The sequence below is a fragment of the Microcaecilia unicolor genome, chromosome 3, assembly GCF_901765095.1.
Source record: "Microcaecilia unicolor chromosome 3, aMicUni1.1, whole genome shotgun sequence".
In the NCBI taxonomy this organism is placed as follows: domain Eukaryota; kingdom Metazoa; phylum Chordata; class Amphibia; order Gymnophiona; family Siphonopidae; genus Microcaecilia; species Microcaecilia unicolor.
In genome coordinates, this window is record NC_044033.1 from 335,446,650 (window position 1) to 335,468,310 (window position 21,661).

Consider the following 21,661-nt stretch of genomic DNA (forward strand, 5'->3'; position numbering starts at 1 on the left):
TCCATTCCCTGCCCTCCCCTCCCAGCAATGTCCACCACCAATTCTCCGTTCCCTCCCCTCCCCTCCCAGCAATGTCCACCACCAATTCTCCGTCCCCTCCCCTCCCCTCAATGTCCAGCAATTCTCTGTTCCCTCCCCTTCCAGCCATGTCCAGCAATTCTCCATTCCCTGCCCTCCCCTCCTAGCCATGTCCAGCAATTCTCCGTTCCCTGCTCTCCCCTCCCAGCAATGTCCACCACCAATTCTTTGTTCTCTCCCCTCCCAGCAATGTCCACCACCAATTCTCCGTTCCCTCCCCTCCCCTCCCAGCAATGTCCACTACCAATTCTTCGTTCCCTGCCCTCCCCTCCCAGCAATGTCCACCACCAATTCTCCGTTCCCTCCCCTCCCCTCCCAGCAATGTCCACTACCAATTCTTCGTTCCCTGCCCTCCCCTCCCAGCAATGTCCACCACCAATTCTCCGTTCCCTCCCCTCACAGCAATGTCCACTACCAATTCTTCATTCCCTGCCCTGCCCTCCCCTCCCAGCAATGTCCACCACCAATTCTCCGTTCCCTCCCCTCCCAGCAATGTCCAGCAATTCTCTGTTCCCTCCCCTCCCAGCCACGTCCAGCAATTCTCCGTTCCCTGCCCTCCCCTCCCCTCCCAGCAATGTCCACCACCAATTCTCCGTTCCCTCCCCTCCCCTCCCAGTAATGTCCACTACCAATTCTTTGTTCCCTGCCCTCCCCTCCCAGCAATGTCCACCACCAATTCTCCGTTCCCTCCCCTCCCCTCACAGCAATGTCCACTACCAATTCTTCGTTCCCTGCCCTCCCCTCCCCTCCCAGCAATGTCCACCACCAATTCTCCGTTCCCTGTCCTCTCCTCTCCCATGTCCAGCAATTCTTGGACCTTTTTTTTTGCCCCCCCGGCGACGTTCCCGGCGAGTCCTGACCTTACTTTTTTTTTTTTAAGACTCAGAACGCGCGAACGATGCAGCCGGCAGCGATTGAAAGAGGCTGTCTGGCGTCTGCGTCGGAGCTTCCCTCACCCTCTGCGAGTCCCGCCTATGCGGAAACAGGAAGTAGTAACAACGAAGGTGGGACTCGCAGAGGGTGAGGGGAAGCTCCGACGCAGACGCCAGACAGCCTCTTTCAATCGCTGCCGGCTGCATCGTTCGCGCGTTCTGAGTCTTAAAAAAAAAAAAAGTAAGTGCAGGACTCGCCCGGAGTGTCACGGGGGGGGGGGGGGGGGGGGGGGAAAGGTGCCGGTACACCGTACCGTTGCGTACCGGCACAAAAAAAGCACTGCCTGAGAATGAAGTTTCCTATCTTGCACCATACCTTCTAGCAATTTGTAAGACCAAAACTCGCCCTCTCGTTTGATAGCTTGCCACCTTCTGGAATGGATGATGACAAGCTTGACGAGCTTTGTGTCACCCCTCCCCAGATGGGGTGACAAGTAGGGAATGTATAATTATGGTACAGCCAGAGACCCCCCCACTGGAATGGTGGCGGGCCCAGTCATAGAGCTCAGGCCATTACAGACCTTGGCTGAGTCAGAAATCTGATGGCTGACATAACTGGGAGCTTACTGGAAAAGTATGGCCTAGTTTGTAGCCCGGATTGAGGCCTAAATAAGCTAAATTAGGAAAAGTTAGGTCAATAGATATGGAAACAAAATGGAGGATTTCAGCACAAAATGGAAGCCGTATCTGTTACAAAGTGGAATTTTCTCTAATGTAAGTTAGAAAAACAAGTTGAGAAATGAGACTTTCCTGTGAGCAGGATTGTGGTCAGCCATGGTGTGAGAAATGAAAGGTGTAGCTGGATGCAGGGTCTTGCTTAAGATTTGTGGTCAAGCAAGCTAAAGACAAAACCATGTTAGCAAGATAGAAGCTACTCATTAGCATGAGCCAATCAGTGACAACCATGACATTAGCATATATCCAATCAGGTATATCTACTGTCATATTATCCATATCCTGAGGGCACCTATAAAAATCAGGGTATTTCCTGGTTTAAGCTAGAGAAAAGGGTTGCCACTCTCTCTCTCCAAGGGAAACCAATGTGTCCAGCAGAATTGACAAATTACCTAATTGCTTTCCCTTGTAAAACCTCTAATTGGTAAGAGAAATTATAAAAGATTAGGAACTAATTAACACCTGTTTGCAGCTGGATTATTATATTCCTATAACTAATTGATTCTACGTGCCTGTTGTCAATCACTGATTTGACTTGTACCTTGGCAAATAAACTCCTCATTCCAAATGTTGATTTGTGGACTTCACTTAATGATGAAAGGCTGTAAGTATAAATGCTTTTGCTGTATCAGGCTATCTATCGCTGCATTGTATGACTTGTAATCTAAATCCAGTTTGTCATAAGGCTGGTATCTTTCCTTAGACCTAACATCTCTCTTAGTGGCAATTCCTTTTAGAACTTCACAACTCCTTAATTACCCCAGTACTAGTGCTATTTAGAGATGGAGTCAGATTTAAGGTCACTCCAGCCTTCTTGGGGGTCTCCTTGTCCCCTAAATTTAGAACAGAAGACTAGAAAGAGCATGGAACAAGAAAAAAGACGAGAACACACTCAAAGACTGGAAACAACTACAAAGAAAATACAAATACGCTATCAGACAAACTAAAAGAACATACTACAAAACCAAAATAGGACCAAACTACAAAGATACACACAAACTCTTCTCACTCGTAAACAATCTCATAAACACCACTACAGCCACCTCCAACAACACAGAAACCCCATCAGCAATCAATCTCGCAAATTACTTCAAGGAAAAAAATCATAAAGCTCAGACTTATGATACCTACAAATACAATGGACTACACAAAAGTACTTGAATGTCTAGACCCGAAACCCGGGGAATGCCCAGCAGACCGATCATGGACCAACTTTGACAAGCTCTCATCGAAGGAAATCTCACATTGGCTCGGAAAATACGCCAAATCACAATGCAAATTGGACATATGCCCTAATAATCTAATAAGATCCGCACCCAAACAATTCAAAATAGACCTCACGAATCACGTAAATCACAGGCTTCAAAACGGGATCTTTCCCACAGATAAAGGAAACATCCTACTAACTCCGCTACTGAAAGATGCTAAGAAGAACACAATGGACTTAGCCAACTACCGCCCAGTAGCATCTATCCCACTCATAACATAACTCATGGAAGGCATAGTGATGAAACAACTCACTGAATACCTAAATAAACACTCAATCCTGCACAAATCTCAATCAGGATTTCGGACAAACCACAGCACAGAAACTGTTCTATTAGCCGCAATGAACTCATTCAAACAAAGCAATCGCAACTGGTAACAAGATACAATTCGACTTATCCAGTGCCTTCGACATGGTTAATCATGAAATACTACTACATATCCTATCCCCTATGTGGCGCTCTCCTGAATCGTCCGACTGCTGCCCAGGAAGCCGCGAGCGGATTGAGGGAAGCGGGCGCACCCCGCACCCGACTGCTCCATGCATCGGAGCGCCGACAGAGAGGAGTTGATCAGCTTGAGGTGCGGCAGAGCGGCGGCGACTCCTGAGCCACACGCAAATCTTGTGGTGGCTGTGCTAGAGGCACCGGGCCATCGGGCGGCAAGGAAGAGGATCAGACCCACTCGCGGGACGCCGCACCGAAGAACACTAGGAGCGCAAACCCCACGAACATCGTCCCTAACGTGTACCATTCAGCAGGGACCTGCCCATAAAAAGCCCAACCAAAGATTCTGCTCCACTATCACTACATATGAAACTTGCAGACGACCCACAATGGCAATCCAAGCTTAGCTACGGCCTGCAAGTATTTGATCACTTCCCAACCCTTTGATCACTTTGTATCTCCTTTAAATAATGTTCATACTGCTTGTTGCTGCTGTTACTATATTTTCCACCGCTTAATGTTCATGTAGCCTGCTGCTGATACTATCTAGATCTGACACTGCTTGTTATTATATTTAATCACTGCCTAATACTTGTTGCTGCTATTACTATATTTTCCACTGCTTAATGTTCATGCAGCCTGTTGGAAGACCGCATGGGAGGCCTGCCTGTGCCCCCACTTCTGTGTCCTGAGAGTGACGACCGACATCCACTCACCACTCACGGGGAGGTGGAATACCTCCTCCGGAAGGAGCGGTGACTGAGACACCATCGAAACGGTAAGCCACGTCAGGAGGCTTCCCTGTTGCCCATTGCCCCCTTCTGTGTCCTAAGAGTGGAACACCGATCACACCGTGGCCCGCGCGGAGTCTCCTCATCCGTGAACTGGTCCACTCACAGTCAAGGAGGTGGAATATCTCCTTCTTTATCGGAGGGAACACTGACTGTGACATGCCTAGCACCACGGAATCTCCACCAACGAGTCCCCTGCAACCCGGTTTCCATCACACTTAGTCGAAACTGCCTGGCATTAACCCTTGCTGTTACCAGTCTCCCCTGCAACGTTTTGATCCCACTCTACCTGCTTATATTACTGCCGCCACTCCACCAAGGCTATACCCTTTACTGCTACTCCGTAGCACTTTGGAAACATACATTAGACTGTTTGATCTCCTTAATTCTATATGTTTCATTGTCTCAAGTCGCTACCTAAAATCCTAATGCTCTGTATCATGCTGATATTCTACCTAATTGCTGTTTTAAATTCTACAATATTGTATCATGCTGAAATTCTACCTAATTGCTGTTTTAAATTCTGCAATATTATAGACTGTGAGGCTTAATTCTGCAATATTGTAGACAGCGAGGCTTAAGCTGCACCTCACTGCAAATCCTCACTTATTTGCTTTATTAATTGCCGCTACAATCTGCAATATTGTTAGCATTTAGGCTTAGCTGCACCTCACTGTAATCTACTTTAATTGTTGATTGAACTGCTTTAATGCTAATGTTTAAATCCTCATGTTGTTACCTTGACTACTGATGCATACTGAAAACCTACTTTAACTGTTGACTTTAACTGCTGATTGAATTCCGTTAAACACTATCACTCCCTATGCCTTAGCTGCTGCATGCTGCCTACTGCCTGCTGCCTGCTGTCCCAGTCCTAGCCTTCCTGCCTTCCTCCTCCACTCCTATCACCTTAACCACTTCATATCTACCCGCATCCACCTTAGCGCCTATATATGGCCCCTATACACATTCTCTTCATCGCCCTGTCCCTTCCTAACCTCTTCCCCCCTCCCCTTCCACTGTCTACCTCAGGAACTCACTGCCCACCCTTGTCCCCTCCCATCTTGCTCTTTACTCCCCTACCCTACCTCCCCCCACCCCCCACCACCTCCCCAGCTCTCCTGCCCCCCTCGTCATTCCTAGCTCTCAACCTTCTACACTTCCTCCCCACCATTAACCCATCCCCATTCCTCCTTAACCCATCCCGTCTTCGTCATCTTCATCGACCCTCCTCCCCCACCCTCCTCCGCACTCTCTTACTCCTTCTCCTACTTTCTGCAGGTGACATCAATCCCAATCCAGGTCCCCCCCACCTCTCCTCTCAATATCCACGTAACCGGTCCCAGAATGCCTCCGATCTCATCTCTATTCCCCTTCTCCCCCCCCCCCCGCTTCCCTCCCCTTCTCGTGTGCCCTATGGAATGCCCACTCAGTATGCAACAAACTCTCCTTCACCCATGATTTGTTCATCTCCCGTTCCCTTCAACTGCTCGCTTTAACTGAAACTTGGATAACCCCTAATGACACTGCCTCAATCGCAGCCCTATGCCATGGAGGATATATTTTCTCCCACACTCCCCGCCCAGACGCACGCGGTGGAGGCGTTGGGTTTCTTCTCTCACCCTCTTGTAGTTTCCAACCCCTCCCCCTGCCACAGTCTCACTGCTTCTCATCCTTCGAAATTCATGCCATCCGGCTATTCTACCCGACACCACTCAGAGTTGCAGTCATCTACCGCCCCCCTGATAAGCCCCTCTCTTCCTTCCTTACTGACTTCGATGCTTGGCTCACCATCTTTCTTGACCCCTCATCTCCATCCCTCATTCTTGGTGATTTTAATATTCACGTTGACGACCCATCCAACTTCTACGCTTCTAAATTCCTCACTCTGACATCCTCCTTTAACCTCCGACTATGCTCTACCACCCCTACTCACCGTAATGGCCATTGTCTCGACTTCGTTCTCTTCTCTTCCTGCTCACCTTCCAATTTCTGCACCTCAGTCCTTCCTATCTCCGATCATCACCTAATCACCCTCACACTTCATCACCCTCCCCCTCAACCTCGCCCAACTATAGCCACTGCCTTCAGGAATCTCCAGGCCGTCGACCCCCCTACCCTATCCTCTCACATCTCCAATCTCTTCCCTTCCATCTCGTCTTCCGAATCTGTCGACACGGCTGTCTGTGCCTACAAAGCTATCCTCCTTACAGTCCTCCCTATTCCTTGCCAAACAGGAATACTATTCTCAATTAACTAATTCTCTCGGCTCCAACCCTCGTCGCCTCTTTGCCACCCTCAACTCCCTACTTAAAGTGCCCTCCGCTCCCACCCCCCCCCCCCACCACTCTCTCCTCAAACACTAGCTGACTACTTCCGCGAGAAGGTGCAGAAGATAAACCTTGAATTCACTTCCAAGCCTTCTCCTCCCTGTGACTTCTTAACCCACTCCCCCAACCAACCTAGCCTGGCCTCCTCCTCCTTCTCCTCCTTCCCTGAGATCACCGAAGAAGAAACTGCTTGCCTTCTTTCTTCCTCTAAGTGCACCACCTGTTCCTCTGATCCCATTCCCACCAATCTGCTTAACAATATCTCTCCTACAGTCAACCCCTCAAACTGTCACATCCTCAACCTCTCTCTCTCCACTGCTACTGTCCCTGACACCTTCAAGCACGCTGTAGTCACACCACTTCTCAAAAAAACATCACTTGACCCCACCTGTCCCTCCAACTACCGCCCCATCTCTCTTCTACCCTTCCTCTCCAAATTACTTGAACGCGCTGTCCACAGCCGCTGCCTTGATTTCCTCTCCTCGCAGGCCGTCCTCGATCCCCTCCAATCCGGATTTTGCCCACTGCACTCGACAGAAACAGCACTCTCCAAAGTCTATAATGACTTGTTCCTCGCCAAATCCAAAGGTCACTATTCCATCCTCATCCTCCTCGACCTATCTGCCGCCTTTGACACCGTCAATCATAATTTACTTCTTAACACACTGTCCTCATACGGGTTCCAGGGCTCCGTCCTCTCCTGGTTCTCTTCGTATCTTTCCCATCGCACCTTCAGAGTATATTCTAATGGCTCTTCTTCCACCCCCATCCCGCTCTCTGTTGGGGTTCCTCAAGGTTCTGTCCTTGGACCGCTTCTTTTCTCGATCTACACCTCTTCCCTGGGCTCGCTGATCTCATCACATGGTTTCCAGTACCATCTCTATGCTGATGACACCCAGCTTTATCTCTCCACTCCCGACATCACGGTCGAAACCCAGGCCAAAGTTTCGGCCTGCCTTTCAGACATCGCTGCCTGGATGTCCAACCGGCATCTGAAACTGAACATGGCAAAGACTGAGCTCCTTGTCTTTCCACCCAAACCCTCTTCTCCTCTTCCCCCACTTTCCGTCTCTGTTGACAATGCCCTCATCCTCCCCGTCACTTCAGCCCGCAATCTCAGAGTCATCTTCAACTCCTCCCTCTCCTTCTCTGCCCATATCCAGCAGACAGCTAAGACCTGTCGCTTCTTCCTCTATAATATTAGCAAAATTCGCCCATTCCTCTCTGAACAGACCACCCGAACCCTCGTCCACTCGCTCGTCACCTCTCGTCTTGACTATTGCAACCTTCTTCTCACTGGCCTCCCGCTTAACCATCTATCCCCCCTTCAATCTGTCCAAAATTCTACTGCACGTCTTATCTACCGCGTCAACCGATACTCTCATATCACCCCTCTCCTCAAGTCACTTCACTGGCTCCTGATCCGCTACCATATACACTTCAAGCTTCTCCTTTTAACCTTCAAATGCACTCAATCTGCAGCCCCCCATTACCTCTCTACCCTCATCTCCCCGTATGTTCCCACCCGTAACCTCCGCTCTCAGGACAAATCACTCCTATCTGTACCCTTCTCCACCACCGCTAACTCCAGACTCCGCCCATTCTGCCTCGCATCACCATATGCCTGGAACAGCCTTCCCGAGCCCATACGTCATGCACCCTCCCTGCCCATCTTCAAGTCCTTACTCAAAACCCATCTCTTCTCCCTTGCTTTTGACGCATAACCACCTTCCCCACTCTTGATACCTACACTGACTACATAGTTTGTAACCTTTAGATTGTAAGCTCTTTTGAGCAGGGACGGTCCTTCCCCATGTTAAACTTGTACAGCGCTGCGTAACCCTGGCAGCGCTATAGAAATGCTAAGTAGTAGTAGTAGTAGTAGTAGAGTAATAGGCACAGTAATCAAATGGTTTAAAGGATTCCTAACCACAAGATCATACCAAGTAACAACGAATGCGGACAGATCACCCCCATGAACACCCGAATGTGGAGTACCCCAAGGATCCCCCCTATCACCAACCTTATTCAACCTAATGATGGTTCCGTTAGCCAAACTGCTAGCCAATCAAAACCTCAATCCTTACATATACGCAGACGATGTCACAATCTACATCCCATTCAAACATGATCTAAATGAAATCACCAACGAGATCAACCAAAGCCTCAAAATCATGCACACCTGGGCGGATGCATTCCAGCTAAAACTTAACGCAGAAAAAAACACAATGTCTTGTACTCACCTCCCAACATAACACAAAAAACTTCTCTACCATAATCACACCATACTGCTCTCTTCCAGTCTCACAAAACCTGAAAATTCTTGGAGTTACTATTGATCGAAACCTCACTCTCGATACCCACGTGAAGAACACAATGAAAAAGATGTTCCACACAATGTGGAAACTCAAAAGAGTAAAACCATTCTTCCCGAGATACGTCTTCCGCACCCTGGTCCAGTCAATGGTAATAAACCATCTGGATTACTGCAACGCACTATATGCGGGCTGCAAAGAACAAACTATCAAAAAACTCCAAACAGCCCAGAATACTGCCGCCAGACTCATATTTGGAAAACCTAAATATGAAAGTGCAAAACCCCTTAGAGAGAAACTGCACTGGCTCCCACTTAAAGAACGCATTGCGTTCAAGATATGTACGATTGTACACAAAATCATCCATGCAGACGCCCCGATCTACATGCTGAACCTAGTGGACCTACCTCCCAGAAACGCCACAAGAACATCCCGCAAATTCCTCAACTTGAACTTCCCCAGCTGTAAAGGACTAAAATAAAAGCTGATGCTTGCCACTACCTTCTCCTACACGAGCACGCAAATATGGAATGCTCTACCCAAAGACCTGAAATCAATTGTCGAATCAAATAACTTTCGCAAATCTCTGAAGACATACTTCTTCAACAAGGCCTACAACGAGAACCAACAGCTTCACTAATTCACTCTCCCAACCCAACCAGTTAGGAAAATCCACTTCTACTATCACCCGCCCAATCACTTCCTCTTTCTTCTCTACTTAATCTCTTCACACTACTAACTGTATCTGATATTCTGGAATGACAATGTCATAACAAAACTATGTAAGCCACATTGAGCCTGCAAATAGGTGGGATAATGTGGGATACAAATTGTAATATCTGTAATCCCGGTAGCAAACCTTCAGGGGGTGGTAGGCTCCCTTCAGCAGTCCACAAACAAAGTCCTTCCAGACAACACAGCTTTTAGTTCCAAACAGTTTATTTTCCCTCCTCCACAAATCTCAGTTCAAGGGGGTTAAAGTCCCATTCAGTTTCCAAAAACAAAGCAACAAGAAAAAAAAAACTTCCCTTTAAATCCAAGTTCTCCCCAGTTCAACAGCCTGGGTTTCAGTTTTAAAAGTATTTCCACTTGGGTGGTTGCAGAATGGCAGTACACCGCCCACAACACAGCTAATTGACTCCTGTGACCACCCACCGCCTTCAGTCCCTGCAACTCTGCCCCAAAGTACAATTACAGTCCATGTCAACTGGCTCCTCCAAACCTGGTGTGCTGGTCCCTCCAGATTCTCCTTCCTCCAAGCACTCCATTAACTCTGCCTCTCTGCTAGGCTGTTGGTTGGAGACCTCCTCCCCCTCCCAGGTGGAAGGAATCTTGCACTGATTTCTAACCCAAGGGAATTGAGCTTTGTCATCCCTGCTCCCCCTTCTGGCCCTCGTCTGCCATAGCAGCTGCTCTTTCCAGTCCGTTTCCCCCTCCCTTCCACATGGAGGCCATACCGGGTTTTGGGACCTACCCCCCCCCCCCCCGATCCCTTCTCTCAGGGCCTTGTGGGGAATGTAGTCTGGCCCCATACCTCCTCTTGACCTGCTTAAACCCTCCAACCTCCTTACACACCCCCCTTCAAATAATTGCAACTCCCTGCTTCCTCCAGGCTACTTGCTGGGGAGTTCGCAATTCGGGACAGGGCGTCAGCGTTCCCGTGAAGCTTCCCCGCCCTATGCTGTATTTCAAAGGAAAAAGCTTGTAACGCTAAATACCAGCGGGTGAGCCTGGCATTCTGCCCCTGCATTTGTTGGAGCCATTTCAGAAGCGTGTGGTCAGTAATCAAAACAAAAGTATTGCCCTGCAGATAGTATTTCAGAGTTTCTATAGCCCATTTTATAGCCAAACACTCCTTCTCTATAGCAGCGTAATGCTGCTCTGCCGGGTGCAGTTTCCTACTCAGAAAAAGGACAGGGTGCTCCTCCCCTTCAAACTCTTGGGATAACACAGCCCCCAAGCCCGTCTCGGAGGCGTCTGTTTGTAACAGGAAGGGCTTCTCAATCTTTTCCTTTTAAGACTGGTTCCTGACACAGGAGGTCTTTCAACCTTTGGAACTCACCACGCCCTGCCTCTGTCCACTTTAGGACATTAGGGCACCTTTTCCTCAGCATGTCAGTAAGGGTGCTTGACCTCTCCGCAAATCTAGGAATGAATCTGCGATAATATCCTATCAGTCCCAAAAACCCCCTCAATTGTTTTTTGGTGTGGGGCAGCAGAAAATCACGCACTCCCTGCACTATATCCCTTAGGGGTTTGATAACTCCCCCTCCCACAATGTATCCCAAGTATTTTACCTCTTCACTAGCAAACACGCACTTCTTTGGCTTCACTGTTAGGCCCACCCGCCTGAGGGATTGTAGCACAGCTTTGACTTTGGGCAAATGGGACTCCCAATCTGAGCTAAAAATGACAATGAGGCTCATTTTCAAAGCACTTAGCCTCCCAAAGTTCCATAGAAACCTATGGAACTTAGCCTCCCAAACTGCTTTGAAAATATGCCTCATTATCATCCATGTACGTGGCTGCGTAGTCCGAATGCCACCTCAGCAACTGATCAGCCAATCGTTGGCAGCACGCCGCCGCCCCATTTAACCCAAATGGCATTCGTCTAAATTGGAATAACCCTATAGGGGTGCCAAAGGCTGTTTTGGGCTTAGCCTCCTCTGTCAGCGTCACTTGCCAATACCCTTTTGTAAGATCTAAGGTAGTTAAATACTGAGCACGCCCCAGTTTGTCCAGTAAGTCATCTATCCGGGGCATGGGATAAGCATCAAACCAGGATATGGCATTCACCCCCTACCTCTCTCCGCTACAGGAACTCACTTCCCATCCATTGACTTCATCACCTCACCTTCTCTCCTACCCTCTTCCTCCCTCTTGGCTTTTAATCTCCGTCTCTTTCTTCCCTCCATTTTGCCTTCCCCATTCCACCTAAATACCTCTCGCCTTCAACGCCTTCGTGGCCACACCTCTCCTACTCTCCTCCGCTCTCTTTTACTCCTTCTCTTACACTCAGCTGGTGACATCAATCCCAATCCTGGCCCTCCTCACCAACTATTTTCCAAACTCTACAGATCTCACCGTGACCTCTCTAACCTCATCTCTATTCCTCTACTCCCCTCCTCTTCTCTGCCCTTCTCTTGCGCCCTATGGAATGCCCGCTCTATCTGTAACAAACTCCCCTATATCCAGGACCTCTTTATCTCGCGTCACCTCCATCTACTCGCCATAACAGAAACCTGGCTCTGCCCTGATGACTCTGCTTCAGTCGCAGCCCTGTGCCATGGCGGTTATCTATTTTCACATACTCCTCGCCCTGCTGGCCGTGGGGGCGGTGTTGGACTACTTCTCTCTCCCTCCTCCAGATTTCAACTCCTTCTTCCACCACAATCTCACTGTTTTTCCTCCTTTGAAGTCCACTCTATCCGCCTTTTCTCTCCTCTGCCTCTTCGAATAGCGGTCATTTATCGTCCCCCTGATAAGTCCCTTTCATCCTTTCTCAGTGACTTTGACGCCTGGCTTGCCTTCTTCCATGATCCTTCCTCCCCCTCTCTCATCCTTGGTGACTTTAATATTCCTGCTAATGATCCTTCCAACTCTTATATTTCCAAGTTACTCGCTTTAACGTCGTCCTTTAATCTCCAACTATGCTCCACCTCCCCCACTCATCAAAATGGTCACTGTCTTGATCTCATCTTCTCCTCCAACTGTTCACCTTCTAGTTTCCTTGCCTCTGATCATCCCTCCTCTGATCACCATCTTATAACTTTCACACTTAAATCTCCTCCCTCCCAGTCCCGTCCTATCCTATCTAATTTATCTAGGAATCTTCACGTTATTGACCCTTCATCTCTATCCTCCCATGTTTCAAACCTCCTCTCTACTGTGGCACCATCCACGTCTGTCAACGAGGCTGTTTCTTCTTACAACAATACTCTATCCTCTGCCTTAGACACTCTTGCACCTTTGATGACCCGCCCTGTAAGGCGTACAAAACCCCAACCTTGGCTGACTTCTAATATCCGCTACCTACGTTCCTGTACCCGCTCCGCCGAACGCCTCTGGCGGAAATCTCGGGCCCTTGCTGATTTCTTACACTTTAAGTTCATGCTGACCTCCTTCCAATCTGCTCTTTTACGTGCCAAACAGGATTATTATATCCAACTGACCAACTCTCTTGGCTCTAATCCTCGACTTCTCTTCACCACATTGAACTCTCTCCTCAAGGTGCCCCCTCCCCCAACTCCCCCTTCATTATCTCCTCAGACCCTTGCTGAATTCTTTCACAACAAAGTTCAAAAGATAAACCTTGCTTTCTCTACCTCACCAGCTCTCCCTCCACTAGTCCGTTCCCCTCTCTCTCCTTCCCCTCATTCCCTTTCCTCCTTTCCTGAAGTTACTATTGAGGAAACTACACTTCTCCTTTCTTCCTCAAAATGTACCACCTGTTCCTCTGATCCCAATCCCACCCACCTTCTTAATGCCATCTCTCCTACTCTTATTCCTTTTATCTGTCACATTCTCAACCTCTCACTTTCCACTGCGACTGTCCCTGCTGCCTTTAAACATGCTGTGGTCACACCTCTCCTTAAGAAGCCTTCACTTGACCCTACTTGTCCCTCTAATTACTGACCCATCTCACTCCTTCCTTTTCTCTCCAAATTACTTGAGCGTGCTGTTCACCGCCGCTGCCTTGATTTTCTCTCCTCACATGCTATTCTTGACCCATTACAATCTGGTTTTCGCCCTCTCCACTCAACCGAAACTGCACTTACTAAAGTCTCCAATGACCTATTACTGGCTAAATCCAGAGGTCAATATTCCATCCTCATTCTTCTTGATCTTTCCGCTGCTTTTGACACTGTCGATCACAGCATACTTCTCGATACCCTGTCCTCACTTGGATTCCAGGGCTCTGTCCTTTCCTGGTTCTCTTCCTACCTCTCCCTCCGCACCTTTAGTGTTCACTCTGGTGGATCCTCTTCTACTTCTATCCCTCTGCCTGTCGGCGTACCTCAGGGTTCTGTTCTTGGTCCCCTCCTCTTTTCTATCTACACTTCTTCCCTTGGTTCATTAATCTCATCCCATGGCTTTTCCTACCATCTCTATGCTGATGACTCCCAAATCTACCTTTCTACCCCTGATATCTCACCTTGCATCCAAACCAAAGTTTCAGCGTGCTTGTCTGACATTGCTGCCTGGAAGTCTCAATGCCACCTGAAATTAAATATGACCAAAACCGAGCTTCTCATTTTCCCCCCCAAACCCACCTCCCCGCTCCCCCCGTTTTCTATTTCTGTTGATGGCTCTCTCATTCTCCCTGTCTCCTCAGCTCGAAACCTTGGGGTCATCTTTGACTCTTCTCTCTCCTTCTCTGCTCATATCCAGCAGACCGCCAAGACCTGTTGTTTCTTTCTTTACAACATCCGTAAAATCCGCCCCTTTCTTTCCGAGCACTCTACCAAAACCCTCATCCACACCCTTGTCACCTCTCGTTTAGACTACTGCAATCTGCTTCTTGCTGGCCTCCCACTTAGTCACCTCTCCCCTCTCCAGTCGGTTCAAAACTCTGCTGCCCATCTCATCTTCCGCCAGGGTCGCTTTACTCATACTACCCCTCTACTCAAGACCCTTCACTGGCTCCCTATCCGTTTTTGCATCCTGTTCAAACTTCTTCTACTAACCTATAAATGTATTCACTCTGCTGCTCCCCAGTATCTCTCCACACTCGTCCTTCCCTACACCCCTTCCCGTGCACTCCGCTCCATGGATAAATCCTTCTTATCTGTTCCCTTCTCCACTACTGCCAACTCCAGACTTCGCGCCTTCTGTCTCGCTGCACCCTACGCCTGGAATAAACTTCCTGAGCCCCTACATCTTGCCCCATCCTTGGCCACCTTTAAATCTAGACTGAAAGCCCACCTCTTTAACATTGCTTTTGACTCGTAACCACTTGTAACCACTCGCCTCCACCTACCCTCCTCTCTTCCTTCCCGTTCACATTAATTGATTTGCTTACTTTATTTATTTTTTGTCTATTAGATTGTAAGCTCTTTGAGCAGGGACTGTCTTTCTTCTATGTTTGTGCAGCGCTGCGTATGCCTTGTAGCGCTATAGAAATGCTAAATAGTAGTAGTAGTAGTAGTAAAAGGCAATTTTGGCAGGATCGCCACATTAAGCCACCCTCTCCCCAGAGGGCTCCGTAGTTGGATCCTGAACACAGGGTAGGCGGTTGAAGCCCCATGTATGCACCTAATCTGAATCATTCCTACATACTGTCCGCCCTCTTCCCCCATGGCGGTGCTCTGGATCTTATTCCAAAGGGCCCGGGACATCATCGACTGATTGGCCCCCGAGACTAACAGGGCCTTAACTGTCACCCCTCCCACCTGAACCTCCAGGAAGAAGAAATCCTCGGGGTCTGTTCCCAAATGTCCCGCAAACCCTAATCTTTCCCTACACTCCCTTCAGCATGTGGCCGGGCTTCCCACATCTAAAACACCTTCTTCCCCCTGGACTGGGACCCGGGTCCCTACGACCCTCCTCCCTCTTCCCACTGGTCCCCGTATTGGCATGAGTACTTCCCCCTTGACCCATACCCTCTTTGCTACTAGGGAGAAAGGGGTTAGTAGGAGGTCTTCCTGCCTCAAAATACAGTTCAGCTCCATGAATCACCCCTTCCAATGAGCGCACCCCTTGCTTAATGAGCCACTCGCGCACTGGGGTGGGTATGGCAAACAAAAACTGTTCCACTATAATCTCCTCCACAACCTGTTCTGCAGTCTTCTGTTGCAGCTCCAGCCATTTATAAGCTAAGTCTTTCAGTCTCTGGGCAAAAGCCCAGGGCCGCACTTCCATCCCCGTAATAGTCTCCCTAAAAAGTCTCCTATAATGGTCTCTAGTAAGACCTAATCTATTTTTAATGGCCACCACTACCTGCTCATAATCCATGGAGCTGTCCGCAGGCATGGCCCTGTATGCAGCCAGAGCTTCCCCAGCTAGGCTTCCCACCAGTCGAACAGCCCACTGTTCTTTCGGCCATTGCACTGCCTTTGCGATCCTCTCAAATGTAGCAATAAAGTCATCCACATCATCACCCTCCCCCATTCGTCCCAAAGAAAAGGGTCCAAACGGAGGGGTTCCTACACCCATTGGGTAAACCTGCCACTATACCCGGGGCTGCAACTTTATCCAACAGGCTCCCTATGGCTTGCATCTGACCTTGCACTGCCTGGAGCAGAGGTACATGCTGTTCCTTGGCGGCTTCCACCACTTGCTGCACGGCCTGTTGAGCCCCCTCCTGCTGCTTCTGAAACTGCGCAGCCATCCAGTGAAGCACTTCTTTCTGCTCCATCCCGCCAGTCTGGAATACCCTGAAAAAAAACCAAAAACACCAAGTGCGATACCACTTTTCTTTTTCTTCCCCTAATTACTAATTTGTACTGCTCTTCTCCCACAACTCCCCTTTTACACGACCTCGCCTGGGTTCCTTTGCATTACCTGTGTTCCCCCCTTAGCTTCTCACTTCAATCCAGCATTGATCCCCCTTCAGGTACCTCTTACCTGGGGTAACCGCTGGTCTTCGCTTTGCTAAGGGTGGCCTTGTCAGCTTCACTCTGGCTGCTCTGTGGTAGCTTCAATCGAGTCCCATCTGGTGTGCCAGTGTAATATCTGTAATCCCGGTAGCAAACCTTCAGGGGGTGGTAGGCTCCCTTCAGCAGTCCACAAACAAAGTCCTTCCAGACAACACAGCTTTTAGTTCCAAACAGTTTATTTCCCCTCCTCCACAAATCTCAGTTCAAGGGGGTTAAAGTCCCATTCAGTTTCCAAAAACAAAGCAACAAGAAAAAAAACTTCCCTGTAAATCCAAGTTCTCCCCAGTTCAACAGCCTGGGTTTCAGTTTTAAAAGTCTTTCCACTTGGGTGGTTGCAGAATGGCAGTACACCGCCCACAACACAGCTAATTGACTCCTGTGACCACCCACCGCCTTCAGTCCCTGCAACTCTGCCCCAAAGTACAATTACAGTCCATGTCAACTGGCTCCTCCAAACCTGGTGTGCTGGTCCCTCCAGATTCTCCTTCCTCCAAGCACTCCATTAACTCTGCCTCTCTGCTAGGCTGTTGGTTGGAGACCTCCTCCCCCTCCCAGGTGGAAGGAATCTTGTACTGATTTCTAACCCAAGGGAATTGAGCTTTGTCATCCCTGCTCCCCCTTCTGGCCCTCGTCTGCCATAGCAGCTGCTCTTTCCAGTCCGTTTCCCCCTCCCTTCCACATGGGGGCCGTACCGGGTTTTGGAACCTACCCCCCCCCCCCCCCCGATCCCTTTTCTCAGGGCCTTGTGCGGAATGTAGTCTGGCCCCATCCCTCCTCCTGACCTGCTTAAACCCTCCAACCTCCTTACAAAATGCAATAAATAAATAAAATAAAATACTTTTTTTTCTACCGTTAGACCAATTTATTTTTTCATTTGCTTTGGTCCCACTGTCTCTTTTCTGTATTTCTCTGTTTCTTCTGCCTTTACATGGTTTCTTGCCCATCTGACATTTCTTCTGTCTCCAAATGCACCATCCTTCTTTCCTCTGCACTACTATTTGTCTTGTCCAGCATCTCCCTTCTGTGTCCCTTGTCCCTACCCTACCCCCATGTTCAGTGTCTGCCCTTTCTGTTTCCCCATCTCCCCCCTTTTTCAGCACAGGCCTTCCTGGTCTCCTCATCTCCCCCTTTTCAAGCATCTACTCTCCTGGTGTCCCTATCTCTCCCTTTTTCTAACATCGCCGTGTCCCCATCTTCCCTCTTTTTCCAGCATTACCCCTGTGTTACCATCTTCCTCCCTCTTCCAGAATTACCTCTTTGTCCCCATCTCATCCCTTTTTCACCATTGTCCCCATATCCCCTTTCCAATAGTGCCCCTCTATGTCCCTATCTCCTCCTCCCCTTTCCAATAGTGCCCTCTCTGTGTCCCTATCTCCTTCCCCTTTCCAGTAGTGCCCTCTGTCCCTATCTCCTCCTCCCCTTTCCAATAGTGCCCTCTCTGTGTCCCTATCTCCTCCCCTCCCTTTCCAGTAGTGCCCCTCTGTGTCCCTATCCCCCTCCTTTTCAGTAGAGCCCCTTTGTCCCCTTTTCTTCTTTTTCCAGCACTGCCTCTTTGAGTTCCAATGTTCCTACCCTCTCCCTGTCTAGTATTGACACTGTGTCCTTCTCCCTCCCTGTCCAGCATTTACTATATCCTTCTCTCTTCCCATATTAACCTTCCCCATCTCTTTCAGCGCTCCCCATCCTCCTTGGGGCCACATATCTCCCTGGCCTGCCCCCAGCGGTCCATCCTCTTGCAGCTCCAAAGAGGTTTAATAGACAGGAGACCAAGTGAAGTCAAAATATTGAAACCAATTAGGCCAGTCTCAGTTTTCTCTTCCCAGTGATGCCGGCATCACCATACTCCCAAAACAAAGCAAGCAAACCTATGAGCTGCTGCATCCATGTTGTCACTCTTTATTGTTGGTAGCATTTGTATTTAATCTCACTTATATTTTCAAACATGCCAATTTGTGCAGTACACGGATATACACAGAAAAAGTATAATAACGGAATGAATATAGGTAGAGTAGTAATTTGTTATAAATCGTAATCAGTGTGTCATTTGGAGGTGCTAGTTATAGAGGCACTCTAGCACATGTTATATTCATGCAGAGATTTTGTTTTCTCCTGGTAAAGGCCAATAAAACAATGTAAGAAGGCCAAAGGACTGTATTAGGGGCTTATAGCCCATTTAGTTATGTTTAAACAAAAGAGATCTGCATTAAAAAAATATTTATTTTTATTTTGACCTATAAAACCACTTGTCCCTGAAACATGCCTAAAAACAGAATAATCCATTTCCTATATAATAAAACGCACCTCCAACATTCTGAAGCTGACTGCATGGCTGAGGCATTCCTGCTGTCTGTATCCATCTCCTGAATTGACATCACGTACTTCCGAGTTCGTCACAAGCAGAAGTGACCAACCACACGAGGTTTCTCGGCTTCAGAATGTTGGAGGTGCATTCTGTTAAATAGGATTGGTCAGTTCCTTGAAACACAGCCAGAGCTCAGCATCCTGCACAGTAACGCTCAGACACCAGAGAGAGGGAGGGAGGGGGGGGCCTGACACCAGAGAGGGGGCAGGTATCTCTGTCACACACACACTCTCTCTCTCACCGTCAATGTCTTTCTCTCTCTCACTCTCACACACTCTGTCTCACACTGTATCACATTCACTCTCTATGTGTCACACAGTCACTCACACATTCTCTTGGTCTCATACACTCAGTCTCACAGAGAGTCTGGTCTCACACACACTCTCTCTCTCTCTCACACTGTGGGGCTCATTTTCAAAGCACTTAGCCTTACAAAGTTCCATAGTAACCTATGGAACTTTGTAAGGCTAAGTGCTTTGAAAATACGCCTGTGTGTCTCACATACGCACTTGCACACACTCTCATTCTCACACACTCACTCTCTCTCACACGCAGTCACTCTCACATACACTCTCTCTCAAACATACACACTCCGAGGAAAACCTTGCTAGCGCCCGTTTCATGTGTGTCAGAAACGGGCCTTTTTTACTAGTGTGTATCTAAAATGTAAATTCCTACAAATGAGATGACGTGAAAATGTGATTCCATGTGCCCCAATGAAAGACGAGTTTAATTCTACTTCCATTTAATTTCAATATATTCTATCCTCTTTATAACACCAGGCTTCCCAAGGCAGATTACAACAAGTTAAGATGAACTCATCAGGAAACAGGATATCCTTACTGAAATCTTGGCCACATGTACTGTATAGAAGAACAGTGAAGAAAAATGGGCACAAACTACAGAGTTTATAAATGCTTTTTCTACCAGCTACAATCATTTTTGAAGCTGTATTATTTCTTTTCTCCTCATCTTTTAAGGCAGTGCCTATCCAACAGAAACAGCTTTAGCCTTCTTACAGATGGATCAACAATAAAGAACGACAACGTGGATGCAGCAGCTCATAAGTTTGCTTGTTTTGTTTGGGGTGACCGGTGAAGGCAATGACAATGATGACTGTGCGGGGGAGTGGAAACAGATTAACCAAATTGGCTTCCTTGCTTAGAGGACTTACTGGACTAGATAGGCTCAATTCCACTCGTCTACTAAACAAACCTCCTTGGGCAGCTCTTCCTCAGGAGTCTTGCACCTCCTCAGATGCGTCTCACTCCCACCTCTGCGGAAAAGAGGAAGTTGCGTTAGAATAGGCGGGAGTCCGGGACACGCCTGTGGAGAAGCCCTGACGCTGGCAGAAGGCTGACTGTGAATCGCTGGTGCCAAGGGAGAACACTTCAGAGCAGTAAAAATGACGATGTATATGGGAGACAGTGGGCAGCAGAAGAAACAGAGGGTGAAAGATGCAAGACTATGTGGCAGGCAGCAGGGAAAGTTACTGGCATGTGACACATAGGCGCCATTTTTTCAAAAACCCTGCGCCACCCCCCTAGCTACGCCACTGGATAAGACCACTAAATCTATTTTAATGTTTCATGGAAAAGATTGTTATCCAATTCATTTTTATGGGTAACTCTAATTGACTTTTGTGCAAAATGGCAGACTACTCAAGAAACACCTCAGTTTACTACACTGGTGCCTGAAAACTCCGTTCACACGAAATTACTTTCCTAAATCTTACAGATTGTGTGTTTTTCGGTTTCACTGGACATTCAGGCAAACACTTCACTGGTTATGTGCTGTCAAGCATCAGATGTAATCACCTGTGCATTACAGCGTTGCACTGAGCTGCAGCACAAAATGCTCTAATGCAGGTGTTGAACTTTACTCTTAATACAGTAAAATAATGACAAGCAAACTACTGATGCACTACAAAATGTGCAACGATAGAAAAATAGCGCACAGTACAGATTGCTGCATCGAGTATGTTTGTTTCCCTTTCCGTCAGGTGTCAACATTTTTCCAGATAGCAGAAGAGAAAGGGAACCACAGAATGCCCTGCTGATCTGGGGATAGTGAAAGGCAAGGGATGCTGTGGCTACTAGGTTGCTCAGGATCAGATATCAACCCTGGGTGGGGTGACTTCCTCAGCTGAAGTAGTTTCTGCACTAAAGGAGAATTAGAATGGAGGTAATTCATATGAAAGTGAGCAAAATGGTGGATAGTCCGCAGAATAAGTCACACGCAGAGAAGGAGCTAAAGACACACTCGACAGAAGGAAAGCAAAAGGAAGATAAAATGCAAGTTTTCAAAAACTTACCTGCTTTGAAGATGGTACAAACAAGTAGTATTTTCAAAAGAACAAAAAACTGATTATTAACAGGATGTCAAAGGAATTAAGAAGGGGATAATCTCTATAAAAGATTTGAATTTGTCCTTTCATGGAGAGTATGGTGGATACAAAACAGCGCCAGAATGCAAAGGTGCTTTGGAAAAATATGGGGAGGTCACTTTTCACAACACATTTACCCAGGATCATAGGCGCCCCGGTATAAGAGGCTTGGACAGGCTAAGCCTCCCCTGCTGTGCTCTGAGGGGTTTAAATTGTTGATTTACCTCCATCCTCACAGCAAGAGCTGCAGTGAAAGCCCTCTAGCCTTGTCCTGTTGTAGAAATTGGTTTATGGTTTGTTTACCTTACTGCTGGGAGAGCGGGGGAGGGGGGGTGGCTGGAGGTGTCCTGGGTTGCCAGGGAGATATTTAATGAGGATGACTTCCTGACCTGCACTGAGAACAGATAGCAGCAGATACTGGACCAGCATGATCAGAAAAAGTCACCAAACAAAGGTAGAAAAGATCATTTTATTTTCATTAT

The 21,661-nt window shown here is 48.0% G+C and overlaps 1 pseudogene; it reads right to left on the bottom strand.

The window, feature by feature from the left end:
- The window catches only part of LOC115464724, a 57,323-nt pseudogene that overhangs the window by 28,034 nt on the left and 7,628 nt on the right, over nucleotides 1–21,661 (bottom strand).